The sequence below is a fragment of the Leptonychotes weddellii genome, unplaced genomic scaffold (genome assembly GCF_054177405.1).
Source record: "Leptonychotes weddellii isolate Sample4059 unplaced genomic scaffold, ASM5417740v2 HiC_scaffold_215, whole genome shotgun sequence".
NCBI lineage: Eukaryota > Metazoa > Chordata > Mammalia > Carnivora > Phocidae > Leptonychotes > Leptonychotes weddellii.
In genome coordinates this window covers 1-10,793 of record NW_027802768.1, presented here as the reverse complement: position 1 = coordinate 10,793, position 10,793 = coordinate 1, and the positions used below count along the sequence as shown (strand labels likewise).

Here is a 10,793-nt window from a genome sequence, read left to right as displayed (position 1 = left end):
AACAGCATGAGAGGGGAGAGAGGTTCAGAGGGAGAAGCAGCCTCCCCTCCCAGCCGGGAGCCTGATGTGGGACTCGATCCCAGGATTCCGGGACCATGACCTGAGCCGAAGGCAGTCGCTTAACCAGCTGAGCCACCCAGGCGCCCTAGATCTTGTCTTTTCTGTTTGGATTTTTTTTTTTTTTTTTTTGCCTACTAAAGCAGATTTCAGTGTATTTTATAAGAACTCCATTGATGGTACTGCATAAATAGTATTCAAACAAGTGTCCTCAACCCTAATTGGAATATTGTTTTATTACGCCGCACATTTCCTAAATCTCACCCTAATTAAACGTATATTGTCCTTCATTATTACCCACAAACAACTAGCCGTACTTAATTTATGGCTGTGTACGGTGGTGGTTGATGACTGTATCAGCATTTCAACTTCCAATGCGTTTCAGAGGTTTGGAGTTTATCAGGAAAATTAATTGCAGCTGAAAACCTGGCACGGTCTGTGCTTATACTGACCGGCCTGGGGCGCTTATACTGACCGGCCTGGGGCGCTCCTGCTCCCGGCTTCCTTTTCTGGAACAGCTGCCAGGGGAGTGGAGTGAGGAGTGGAAGAGGAGAGTGGATGGCGGGAGAGCAGGGTGCCACTCTTCTAGATCTTCTCACCAATCGCTGGAGTCTGGAGGGGAAATGAAAACTCTTCCCTGCTTATGAACACAGTAAGTGGACGGAAGCCTGAGTTCCCAGCTCTCCATTAGCAAGCCAGCCAGCCAGGTGTTGGCCGTCGTCAACACTGGCAGCTTTTTCCCTTTGTTTATATACGCAAAGATTTCAGGGTTTTGTGGGTTTGTTTTGGTTTTGGTTTTGTTTTTTAGTTGATTTCAGCTATGGGGTTTCAAGATATGGATGTGTTTGTTGGCTTAGAAGCAGATATATGACCCCTGAAGGCAACTGGACTTTTCCCTGACAGCTTGTCACTCAACTTTTCCAAAGGCAGGGTGGGGAACAATAAAAGACAGCTACTCTGGCTAGTGGCCTTGCAACCCACGTATTCAGCATTCTGCTTTGTGACTTTAATTGTACTCTGCCTAGCAGCATGCAAGAGCAGTTCTCCAAGGGAAAAAAATAGGAGAATTTACTTTTTTTTTTTTTTTTTTTTTTAACTAATGTAGCAGGAAGGTCCCGGTAATAAACTAGGAACTTTTAGTTTATCATGAGCGCTGAAAAGCAAAAACTCCCTGTTGAATTCAAAGGGCCTGTTGAATGCAAAGAACAGCAACCAGCCAACACCAGGTTAAGTAAATGGATTGTAAGAACTGGAAGTAGAGCTGAATATTATGAGAGGTTGGAATTATAAGCTGGGAAGTCTTCAGGAACCAAGATTGCCATTCTTTGTCATCTCTCTTGCCCATGCTTAGCTTCTCTTTCTTTCCAGAATATTTCATTTCTACTTCTTTTGAGACATCTGCTTTACCCTCTGCTTTTTACTGTGATCTGGTTCTCTGTGTGTGCTCATCCACACAGTTCCCAAACTCCCAGCCTTGCAGGTTTACATGACTCTCCAGTTCTAGTGACTACCACTACTTACTACAGTTCTGCTATCTCAGTTTAAATTAAGAGACAGGCTCTAATTGACTCCACTTAGGTCAGCTGTCCAGCCCATGCCTCATCAGTTTTGATGGGTGTGATGGCACCATGACCACTAAATACATTACTTACTTTTGCAGAGTCTATGGAAGCAGCATTGCCAAGAAAGAGGGCATTGACTGGGCACCTAGTGACCCATCCTAATTGTGATAGAGTAGGATCGATATTATACACACACACACACACACACCGGAAATGGCTTAATGGTAAGCAAGTGGTATCATATGGGAAAAACAGCTCATAGAAAATAGTTTAATTCATTGGCTTCTACGCATTAGAGGGCAGACATACCCTTGGAGTGCCTATTAAAAATGCAGACGCCGCAGCTCCCTCCAGAGATGATTGTGTGGGGGTAGCAAGCAGGAATCAATACTTTTTTTTTTTTAAGTTTTTTTTTTTAAAGATTTTATTTATTTATTCATGAGAGACAGAGAGAGAGAGAGGCAGAGGGAGAAGCAGGCTCCCAAGGAGCAGGGAGCCCAATGCGGGACTTGATCCCGGGACCCTGAGATCATGACCCGAGCCAAAGGCAGACGCTTAACCATCTGAGCCACCCAGGTGCACAGGAATCAATACTTTTTAATAAGCACTTCAGGTGAGTCCAATGAGAGTGGTCCACATACCTCATTTTGAGAAGCCCTGGTTTCTCAGCTGATTCTTAACAGAAGCCCTGGCTTCTCAGCGGATTCTTAACACATATTCAGGTGTAACTAGTGATTAGTGGTGAAGAATGTACAAAGACCCCTGACTTCCCCATAGTGACTGGACCAGGTTAGGGAGTGAGACTGAATTGTGTCCTGCATCTGAGCTCTGACTGTGATTTAGTGAGGGGGGTGTATAAACAGTTTGGGAGCCTATTCAGAGAAACTCCAAGGGCCTTCATTTTACGAGGTGTAGTTCCTGTCTGAAAAATAAAAGGTAAGTTAATTATGAAATAACATGGTCGCATTAATAATGCCATAGCAGTCAGCAGCACAGTGAAAGATGCCAGCTTGGATGACATTAGCTTGCCTGGGAGGATTGATGCTAAACCGTCAGGAGTGACATAGAAGAACTTCTAGTGCCATTACTCCTACCCCACAGGAATATCACCAGAGAGGATAATTTAATTTCTTTCATCCTTGTTTCCAGGGTTTCATACCTGCCTGAAAACCCTCATTTAAAAGTGCACAGATTTAAAATGTTTCACACCTCCCCCAAGTTAAAAATGTACTGTACTGTTGCAAGCTTGCTGTTTTGTGTGTATTTGAGAATGGTTTCAGGTTAGCTGGTGAGCCAAATATCTACCTTCCAACACCCAGGGCTCAGCCTGTTTTACTAGATGGGGGGGGGGGGGGGAAAGCAGTGGAGGAAGAACAAAATTGAAAAGAAATTAAGATATGAGCTTTATACAGCCAAGAACATCATCTTCTTTCCACACAAAGCACAGAGGGTGGTTTTTCCAGGCGCACACTAGAGCGTGGCACCTGTGTTCATTTAACTGATTACACATTCAACAAAATTTGTGTGATGTGCGATCATTTGAATCACTCATTATATATTAAAATAAACGGACACAAATACAACTCGTTCTCTGCTGCTTTTGAGAAACTAAGTAAATTAAAGAACGAAACGAAGGTGATGCTAGGCTGAAGATTTGACATACAATAGAGGCAGAAAATTCAGAATTCATGGTTTTTGACTGTGATCCGATAACTTTCAGCGCTGGCGTGCGATTAGAAAAGCAAGAAGAGGAAGAACAGTGTCTGTTCCTTGTTTTGGACCACCACCCCTACGGCCCCCAGACCACTTCTCACTGGGCTTGGGACCCTAGCTCAGAGGACCACATAGCAAAAGGGAAACAGCAGGGAAAAACCGTTTAAAAAAAAAAAAAAAAAAAGGCAAGTGAAAGAACGTAGGCCTCTAGTGAAGTACAGGTGTTTTGCCCGGCTTCCCCCATTATAATTGTTTGTCTCTTCCTTTTTATGGCTAATATGATTTTTTTTTAAGATTTTATTTATTTATTTGACAGAGACACAGAGAGAGGGGGAACACAAGCAGGGGGAGTGGGAGGGGAAGAAGGAGGCCTCCCACTGAGCAGGGAGCCCGAGGTGGGGCTCGATCCCAGGACCCTGGGACCATGACCTGAGCCGAAGGCAGATGCTTAACGACTGAGCCACCCAGGCGCCCCTGGCTAATATGATTTTTACACCTAACTTGGATGGGGCTTCTGACATTATCAATCCACTGAAACTGTGTTTTCAAGGTTTATCACTTTGACAAAACCAAATTTCCTTTCTTACCTTTCTTGACCTGTAGGCATTTGAAATGGATGACCCCCTGCCTCCTACCTGAAACATCTTCTCTTGCCTTCCCTAATAACACACAGTTGTAGTTTTCCCTTCTCATGATAGTTCCTTAGCCTTCTCCACCAACCCCTCCTCCTTCCCCTCCTTCATATTAAAATCTGAAACTTAAACGTGTTGAAAACAGAACTCTTGGGGCACCTGGGTTACTCAGTCGGTTAAGTGGCTGCCTTCGGCTCAGGTCATGATCCTGGGCTCCTGGGATGGAGCCTCACGTCCGGCTCCCTGCTCAGCGGAGGGCCTGCTTCTCCCTCTCCCTCTGCCTGCCACTCTGCCTACTTGTGCTCTCTCTCTCTCTGTCAAATAAATAAAATCTTTAAAAAAAACAAAACAAAAAAAAAACGGAACTCTTAATTTTACACCTACCTCTCCTCAACAATATCATCTCTACCCACCTAGTTGCTCAGGCAAAAAATGAGTTTTTCTTAACTCCTGTCTTTCCCTCTCCATCACACGTTCAATTCATTAGCAAGTCCACTCAAGAAGACACCCAAATGTTTCCCAACCCATTGGGCTCCATTATCCTTCACCCTGATGGCTATTATAGCTAACTGGTTTCTCTCCTTCTAGTAGTAGTGTTCTTTCCCTCTAATTTTATCCGTCTTTACTGATATCACCCTTGTCAATCACTATCATATTTTTCCTGGCTACTGTAATTACCTTTTAATTGACCTCCTAGCTGTACAGCCAAAGATGTCTTCTAAAAAATACAAGTAAGTTTTGACATTTCCTATAATAGCTTCCTACTATATTTAGAATAAAATTTGGGCTCATCATAGCATATAAAGCCTTAAGTGATCTATTACTGAATTCCATGACTGTGTTTTTCTATAGTTCTTAATTTCACAGAATGTTCTTTTAAAAACTTAAATCAGATTTTGTCATTCCTCAGATTAAAAATCTTCAAAGTTTAGTAATCCTTACCACATTGTACAATGTTATGTCTGTTAAGAATGTTTTTGGCTCTAAGTAATGGAAAAACTAATTAATGGTGTCTTAAACAAAAAGGGATTAATTTTTCTCAAAGCATAAGAAATCCTGAGTAGATGGTTGGTGGTATTGGTGCCGTTGTTTAATGACTTCATGAAGTAATCAGATTCTTTTTTTCTCTCCCATCCTTAGTATGTTGGTGTTTGATCTTACGCCTATCACCTCATGGTCCCAAGATGGTTTTTAAAGTTCCAGACATCACATCTATATCATCCATGTTCAAGGTAAGAAAAAGGTAGAAGAGATAGAAGCTATAACAATAAGCTCACCCCTGCTCCAGGGCCTTTGCACTTATTTCTCCAGCTGGAGTTTTCCCCAGATTTTCATATGGTTTGCTCCTTGTAACTATTGAGGTCACAATACAAATACCCCAGAGAAGAGTTACTAATCCAAAGTAGCACCTCTTATTTTACTATAACTGTCTGTTTTTCTTATTGAAATCTATATTCACTTTCTATGGCTGCTATAACTAAGGATCAAAATCAGGTAGCTCAATATCTTCCTTCAGGCTGCTGTAACAAAAATACCATAGACTGGATGGCATGCATTACTGAAATTTATTTCTCACAACTTTGGTGGCTGGAAAATCCAATATTAAAATGCCTACTGGTTTGATTCCTGGTGAGAACCCTCTTCCTGGTTTGCAGATAGACACCTTCTTGTTGTGTCCTCACATGGGAGGGAGAGAGAAAGGAAGCAAATTCTTTTGCATCTCTTCTAAGGGCACTAATATCACCATGGAGGCTTTACTCTTAGGACCTAATTATCTCCCAAAGACCCCATCTCCAAATGCTATCACATTAGGGACTAGGGTTTCAGTATACGAATTTGGGGGGGTACCTATTCAGTCCACAGCACTCAAACAATAGAAATTTATTGTCTCATAGTTCTGAAAGCTAGAAGTCCAAGATCAAAGTGTCAGCAGGGTTGGTTACTTCCAAGGGCTATGAAAGAAAGAGCTGCTCCAGGCCTCTCTCCTTGGCTTGTAGATGGCCATTTTATCCCTGTGTCTTCACATTGTCTTCCCTTTGTGTCTGTATCTACATATCTTCTTCTTATAAGGATACCAGTCATATTAGATTAGGGGCCACCCTAATGACCTCATTTTAATTTGGTTACCATTGTAAAAAAAATACCTATCTCAAAGGTCATGTTCTGAGGAATGGGGGTTAATAATTCAACACATGGATTTGGGGAGAGGACACAATTCAATCCATAACAAACTCAATAAATATGCACTAAACGCATGGATGGATTTGAATCCTAGCCACCATTTACTAAATGTTTACAGTGTGTCAAGTGCTACATGGAGTGCTTCATCCCATCTCCTTTAATTCTCACAGTAATCCAGTGAAGAAGGTTCTACATGTATTCTCTTTTAGAAATGGGAAAACCATAGCTGGAGATATAGTGAGTAAAAGGGCAATATAGGGGAGGCCAGGAAAAAAATTAAGGCTGGGATGTCTGTAGCAAAATACTGAGGAAACTTCCTTTGAGACCTCTTCATTACCTTTGATGGGCCACACTGGATCATAACTAGGCAAGAAGACTGAAATGGTGAGTTTAGACAGGGGTCAGCAAACTGTTTTCTGTGACATATTTTAGGCTTCCAAGTCACATGGTTTCTGTCCTAACTTCTCTGTCATTATAGTATGAAGTGGCCATAGATAATACAAAACAAATGACTGTGGTTGTGTTCCAATAAAACTATTTATAAAAGCCAGTGGCCTATGACCCATAGTTTGCTAAAGCCTTAAAGAAATTTTTGCTTTGATTTTCTGTCCTTTGATTTTCCTAAAAGCAAATTAATTTTATGAATTTAGAAAAGCTATGCTGACCTGCATCTCTGAGATGCCCAGCATTTGCTTCCCTCTTTTAGAGAGAGTTGTACTACATCATTCAAACTCTGAGAGAATACTCAAAGTCCACAACTGTCCTCCAAAATGCTCTCTCCTCTGGAAAGTTTTTTGTCATGTCTTGTTACATTGTGAACTTATTTTCCCTCAGTGATGGCAGAAGAGAGCTGTGGGAACAGAAGAGAAGTCAAAGGCACAGAGATGCAAAAGCTAGCAATCCTGAGTTTCATTCCTGGCTGAGGGATGGACAAACAATTGGCTTCAGTGCCTATTACTTCAATTCTCCATGAGTTGTTTTCTTGTCTGAAGAGATCATAAAACATTTATCTAAGGATGTAGTCCATATGAAACGTTGGAAGTGACCTGGGAATATACTTGATAAATAGGCAAGATGAGAGTAATCTGATTAAGGGGTGCTAAAGAATTCTCCCCTGTTGCCTGAATATTTATGCATTTTCAACTTGTGAGTCCCTGTGCCCCTTGTCAGTCTTTGATGAGTATCTTGTATTTTCTCCTGATTATAAACGTTAAGGACTCAGCCTGTTTGTTTGTTTGTTTTGTTTTTTCTTCTTACAACTGCCCTACTTCATCGTAGTCTATGGAGGTCTTCTTTTTTCAAATCTAGACACTGAGCAAGGTGGAGTTTCCATCTGCTCCACCATTCACCCCTCAGTAGCAGTGTCCTTGTGGGCCCATGTCCATTGCATTTTAAGCAGCTTGCTTCTAAAGCAACCTGGAAAACAAGACATAACAGAAGTGAATATGGGAGTTTATATGACAACATAAAGATCTTACAATAGTGAACCCTGATCTAAGACTTCTCCATGTCTTCATTTTCATTTAAGAAAAAAAAAACAAAAACATTTTTCTTATTACAACAGTAACACATGGCAATATGTTAGACTAAATATCCTGAAAATCCCTCCAATACAAAATCCTAGGAATGCTAGATTAAATATAACAAACATCCTTTAAACACGTAGCTGAAATGATAAGAATATTAGAGAAATCTCCAGGGGCCAAAAACAAAGAGGGAGCTGGAAACCTGTGTGGTTCATCCTGAAGTTTTTCCTGAAGCATTGACTTCCCAGGGAGCATCTGTCAATTCTAATAATCAACAGGCTTTCATTTTAATGGTTGAACAGTAGATACAAAATGAGGTTTTAGAGCATTCAGGATGGGGAATTGGAACTTCGAGATACCTCCACCTCAAGGACCTCAGAAATACATTCTGAAGGAAGGAAGGAAGGAACTAGAAAAAAAAAAAATCCACCTGCTGGCAAAAAGAAATGCAAATGACACTTGCTTATCAGGGCCTAAGCTCCAGACTGGGGAAAAAAAAAATGTAATCGAGGCCTTTCTATGTGTGGGTTTGGGATTTGAATTTCAGACTACCTGAATGTCTAGGAAACCCTAGTCTGAGGAATTGAAGTGGTTCTTGTTTGAGAAGACCCCAGGACACATGGCAAAAGCAAATGCACATTCCCTATGGAGGCTTGTCTCCTTACTCAGGCTCTGCAGGATTCTTATCGATTAAACCCCAAAGAAGACTTCACAGGTCAAAATTTCAAAACACATAGGAAATGACCATTATGTATGACAATGTTAGCAGATAAAATAAAAGCAAAATTAGATACTCAAGACCTTTTGATATTGAATTATCCCATACAGGATATAAGTAGATTTTAATATGTCTTTTTGTCAGTACAACACTAGTTACTGTATCTTTAAAATCAAGAAGTATGAAACCTCTAACTTTGTTCTTTTTCAAGGTTGTTTTGGCTATTGTGGTCCCTTGGGATGCCATATGAATTTTAGGATGGATTTTCCTAATTCTGTAAAAAAAAAAAAAAGTCACTGGGATTTTGATAGAAATTACATGGATTGTTTTGAGTAGTATTGACATTTTACCAATATTAAGTCTTTGAATTCATGAGCACAGTAATATCTGATTTTCAGTGTACAAGTCTTTCACCCCTTAGATAAGCTGATTCCCAAGTATGGTATTTGTTTTGATGTTATTGCAAATGGAATTTTCTTAATTACCATTTCAGATTTTTCATTGTTAATGCATAAAACAACTGATTTTTGTGTGTTGATTTTGTATCCTTTAACATTGCTAAATGCACATATTCTAATATTTTTGTGTGTGGAATCTTTAGGGTTTTCTACAAAATCCTATTGTTTGTGAACAGACATAATTTTACTACTTTCTTTCTAATTTGGATGCTCTTAATTTCTATTTTTTGCCTAATTGCTCTGGCTAGGATTTCTAGTATTGAATGAAAGTAATGAAAATAGACACATTTGTCTAATTCCTGATCTTAAAGGGAAAGCATTCAGTCTTTCACCATTAAACGTGTTAGCTCAGTTAAGCTTTTCAGAATATGGTCTTTATTGTATTGAGGTAGTTACCTACCTAATAGTGCTAGTTTGTTGAGTGTTTATATCATGAAAAGGTATTAAATTTCATCAAATGCCTTTTCTGTATCAATTGAGAAAATCATAGGCTCCTCTCTCCCCCATTCTATTAATGTGGTATATTACATTGATTAATATTTGTTTGTTGAACCATGCTTGCATTCCAGGAATAAATCTCACTGCGTCATGGTATATGATCCTTTTAATGTGCTGTTAAATTCTGTCTGCTAGTATTTTTCTTGAGGATTTTAGCAGCAATATTCATCATGGGTATTGGTCTGCACTTTTCTTATAATAGTCTTTGTAGAGATTTGGTATTGGTGTAATGCATAGAATGAGTTTAGAAGTACTCCCTCCTTTTCAACTTTTTGGAAGAGTTTGAAGAGAACTGTTAATTGTTTTGTGTGTTTCTAGGAATTTGTCTGCTTTATCTGAGATATCAAATTTGATGTACAATTGTTCATAGTATTCTCTTATAATCTGTTTTATTTCTGTAAAATCTGTAATATCCCCTTTGTCATTTCTGATATAGGTTTTGAGGCTTTTCTATTTTTTAGTCACTCTAGCTAAAGTTTTTCAATTTTGTTGGTATTTTTGAACAACCAATTCTTTGTTTCATTGGTTTTTCTCCATTAGTTTTTTCACTCTATATTTTATTTATCTCTATTCTAATCTTTATTATTTCTTTCCTTCAGCTAGCTATTGGTTTGCTATCTTCTTCTTTTATTCCTTCCAGTATAATTAACATATTTTAAGTGTATGATATAGCGATTCAACAATTCTAGACATTACTCAGTGCTCATCATGATAAATATATTCTTGATCCTCTTCACCAATTTCACCCATCCCCTCACTTATCTCCCCTCTGATAACCACCAGCTTGTTCTCTATATTTAAGAGTCTGTTTTCTTTGTCTTCTTCATTTTATTTCTTAAATTCCACATATGAGTGAAATCATATGGTACTTGTCTTGTCTTTTTCTGACATATTTCACTTAGGATTATAAACCTCTAGATCCATCCATGTTGTTGTAAATGGCAAGATTTCATTCTTTATTATGGCTGAGTAATATTCCAGTGTGTGTGTGTGTGTGCACATCTTCATTTTTTTAAATTTTATTATGTTAATCACCATACATTACATCATTATTTTTTGATGTAGTGTTCCATGATTCATTGTTTGCATATGACACCCTGTGCTCCATTCAATAGTGCCCTCTTTAATACTCATCACCAGGCTAACCCATCCCACTCACCCCCCTCCCATCTAGAAGCCTCAGTTTGTTTCTCAGAGGCCATAGTCTCTCATGGTTCATCTCCCCTCCTATTTCTCCCGCTTCATTTTTCCCTTCTTGCTATCATCTTCTTTTTTTTTTTTTTTTAACATATAATGTATTATTTGTTTCAGAAGTACAGGTCTATAATTCAACAGTCTTACACAATTCACAGCGCTGACCATAGCACATACCCTCCCCAGTGTCTATCACCCAGCCACCCCATCCCTCCCGCCCCCCCACCACTCCAGAAACCCTCAGTTTGTTCCTG

General features: G+C 39.5%; 1 long non-coding RNA gene across 1 annotated transcript; it reads left to right on the top strand.

The window, feature by feature from the left end:
- The first annotated feature begins 596 nt into the window (after positions 1-596).
- LOC145718768 (uncharacterized) lies at positions 597-8,554 on the top strand. The gene is made up of 3 exons (XR_014142008.1): positions 597-709; positions 5,105-5,196; positions 6,980-8,554. It is a non-coding gene; the product is annotated as an uncharacterized LOC145718768 (long non-coding RNA).
- Positions 8,555-10,793: the final 2,239 nt, after the last annotated feature.